The sequence below is a fragment of the Sinocyclocheilus rhinocerous genome, unplaced genomic scaffold (assembly GCF_001515625.1).
Source record: "Sinocyclocheilus rhinocerous isolate Xijiao unplaced genomic scaffold, SAMN03320098_v1.1 scaffold15702, whole genome shotgun sequence".
Taxonomy (NCBI): domain Eukaryota; kingdom Metazoa; phylum Chordata; class Actinopteri; order Cypriniformes; family Cyprinidae; genus Sinocyclocheilus; species Sinocyclocheilus rhinocerous.
This window is the reverse complement of record NW_015639971.1, coordinates 9,556-13,314: the sequence shown is the minus strand read 5'-3', so window position 1 is coordinate 13,314 and position 3,759 is coordinate 9,556. Positions and strand designations below refer to the sequence as shown.

Genomic DNA, 3,759 nt, shown 5'->3' with positions numbered 1-3,759 from the left:
CGTTCAAAAGTAAAAATATAGAATAAATGCATTTGATTGGTAAACCAAATTCAAACGTGACGTTTTAATCTCTAAAGGTAATGCACTGAATATATGGAAAAGCGCCACTAAATAATAGCGCTAATAAGTGAGGGGCGGGGCTTTGGCAATCGGCGCTACCGATGACCAGTCAATCTATTCCACAGCCAATCACGGGCCCCCTCCTTGTCCGGGGCCCCGGGGCTTCAGCCCCGCCTAGCCCAATGGTTAATGCGGCCCTGCATGTGAGCCATCAGAATGAGAGTCCAAACAGCTGATAAAAACCATAACAATAATCCACGAGTAATCCACACAACTCCAGTTCATCAGTTAACATCTTGTGAAGTGAAGAGCTGTGTGTTTGTAATAAATGAATCCATCATTATGGCATTTTAACTTTAAACCATTGTTTCTGGCCAAAATACGAGTCCATAATCCATAATAACTCTTTCTCTGGTGAAAAAGTCCATCCCCTGTTGTCCTCTCATATCAAAATCCACCGACATATTTGTTTAGAATTGTTTCCGCTTGTAAACTGTGCTTGATCTATGCATATTTCTCTCTTTATTCAAACGAGAAAACTTTTTCACTGAAAGAAGCTTTATTTGGATTATAGACTCGTATTTTAGCCAAAAGCATTGGTTTGAATTTAAAAACATCTTGATAGATTTGTTTATCAGTATAAACACACAGCTTTTCGCTTCACAAGATGTTAATTGATCGACTAGAGTCCTGTGGATAATTGTGATGGTTTTATCAGCTGTTTGAACTCATTCTGACGGCACCCATTCACTGCAGAGAATCCATTGGTGAGCAAATTATGTAAAGCTAAATTTCTCCAAATCTGTTTACAGATAAAGAAACAAACTCGTCTACATCTTGGGTGGCCTGAGGGTGAGGACATTTTCAGCATTTTTCTTTTTTGCGTGAACTATTCCTTTAATAATCTATACTATCCCAGCAATAGGGTTTGACATAGTCTGACATAGTTCCAAACACACACACACTGTAGGCATTGCAGAGCTCTCGGCCAGTTTCAGTTCGAATACACAGAGACGAGAGAGCTCAGCCAATTATACTCTCCACAAATTACCCTTGACTAAGCAGCAGAATGCCAGCTGCAGAGCAACTACACCCAGAGATTCTCCCTTCCGCCTGCTCGCTCATACTGAACCAGTCATTCCCTCAACATCCACGGCACATCCCAGTGCTTTCACTCCATCTCATGCACAATCAAGAAGAAGCCTAACTGTAAACTCTGCGTAAATATTTACATAATTACAACCCCCGTGGAGAGAATTCTGCATAAAAGTGGTTTTCCTAAAAGAGCGATTTGTACAAACAGCTAAATGTTTTCGAGCTCCCAGGGTAATATTACTTCCTACCAATGCTGTGCATCAAACAATAAATTACATTATAAATTAATCCAAAGCCACAGGTAGAACAATCACTTTTTTTAGAACAAGCACAATGCAGTCAAACACCAGAACCAGTCAAGCGGAGAAAGAAACAGAGACTGACGCAAACAACGGGAAAGACTTATGGGAGATTTCATGGGAAGAGATCGCTGATGGGTTTTACCTCCATCTGCTGTGCATTGTGAACTAAACTGATACTAATGTCTCTCCGTTCTAGCAGTGATGTCTAACCTGTCATGAATAATACAGGCCTGAAGTACATGTTAGTGCCACTCAGGGGGGCTTTCCCTTGGCTTGCACAGACAGAAAATGGAACAGCGAGGCAGAAACAGGTCGACTCTCCCACAAGGAATGAATGACACTGATTTGCCTTTCTGCCTTGCTTTTCTGGCCCCTGCTCCTTTCAGGCGATGAATGCATACAGATAGATAGATAGATAGATAGATAGATAGATAGACTAATTTTAAACTGTGACTCATATGATGAGGCAGACTAGAAATATTCAGGGTTAGACTACATATGAATGATGCAGGTGTAGGAATGAATGAATGCTTCATAATGCTTACTGTTAAACGCCATCATGGGAATCATTGACAGCCTGTTGCAAGCACCCCCGCCTGTTCTTTCTTTCCATGCTTTCGAGGTTAACACGAATACCAACACCTAGCAACTACAAAGCAGCCCTCTGCATCCACACGGCCGAAATTTGGTGTTAAAAATGGCAAGCCATTTCAAACACGACCTCCCAGTATTGCGCTGCCTGCGTAATCGGGCGCATTGCTAAAACTGGCCACCTGTTAAGCATAAACTTCACAGAGTGCATGTATAAACGATGCGTATTTCAACGAGTCGGTGTATGCAGGCTTACCTTACAGCCTTCGTGTCTGTTTATTCTCCTCGAGCCACGGGCGACTGTCAGAGGACAGCGGGCTGCTTTTACTCCGCGGCGAAGCGGAGTTTCTGCCTCCCTGGCATCTATCAGGCGTCCACGCTAGATTCCGCTGCTCGCCTGATCTCAGGCTGTCTTTGTCACGGTGGTGCTGCTGCAGCAAAGACGGCTGCTGGCTTCTCAGCTCCGCGGATCCCCTCACGCAGCAGTTGGGCAGGCTGCTCCTCAGCAGCCGCTGCTGCTGAACCTGTAGCTGGAGGGAAGGTGGAGGGTTGTGATGCTGCAGCTGTTGCTGCAACAGCTGTTGATGCTCTTGCAATCCGCAGCTGCACGAACAGTGATCTTGTTGGCAATTCGCAGTTTTGGCAGCCCCTCCAACACTCTGCTGCTGACTTAGGGAGGGTTTGGAACAGTCTGCGAGACTTGGGTTGCTCCCTTGGCTTTTGACTGATGCTTCCGGACTGAAAGGGCTGGGCAGGTTCTCTTGGCTCTGTTTTGGCAAGGGGTGTGCGGTCTGTCTAGGGCCACCCCTGTGCTCCGCGTGGAGGTGATGGTGTTGGTGGTGGTGCTGATGGACGGCTCCCGAGTAGCGATGCTGCATCCCCGCCTCACCTGCGGCGGAGTGCCGCTTTGCGTTGCAATGATCCGGCACTCTTTCGCTGAGCGCAGCCCCGGTGGAGTCAAGAAGGCCCGTTTCATTGGTAGGTTTGACCAAGACAAGCCTCATCACGTCACTATGGAGTTACAGGGAGCCCCGCCTTCATGTGACAGTCCAAGTGTTTATATGAATGAGTATATTAAGAAAAGTGCTCAGTACGCGGTTGCGATTTGAGGCGGGTGTGGGGAACGCAGACGCGCCGAATTAGGGCTAGAACCCCCCTAAAGGAAATCGAAACAAAAAGGTTGGGGCGTCTTAGTTCAAATACATCGTCATATAACTGCAGGTTTAACGGGAACAAACGCTAACAAATAAACGTTGTGTTCGCCTGAAAGTGTAACCATAGCAACAGCAAGCAGCTCGAGCGATTCCATTGCGGTCAGATTTGACGCGTGTAAAGGGTGAGAAATATTTATCACTTTAAGATTTAGATATCACTGGAAACATTAGTGTTTGTTTAAAAACACATTTAGATCATTGACATTTAGTTAAATATTCCTCTTCTGCGCAAGAGGAACCTCGGCCGATTACGTCAAGGTCTATTTTTTTAATTAATTCAAAATCGTCGACCATGGTGCCCATCTAAAAAGTCCATCTACTTGGGGTGGTGGTAATGGCTTAATGGTGAAGGATCTAGGTTGCTAACACAAATTCTGCCGGTTTGATCCCCAGTAAAGGTGACTCAGGAATTCGAGAAATAGGCTACTGAAATCACAGTCCTGATCTGGCAACATTGTACTCATGGCTGGTCAAGGTGAATTGTCCACGCAGTAAGG

The 3,759-nt window shown here is 45.5% G+C and overlaps 1 pseudogene; it reads right to left on the bottom strand.

The window, feature by feature from the left end:
- Nucleotides 1-3,109, bottom strand: part of LOC107752271 (small conductance calcium-activated potassium channel protein 2-like) — an 11,792-nt pseudogene extending 8,683 nt beyond the window's left edge.
- Nucleotides 3,110-3,759: the final 650 nt, after the last annotated feature.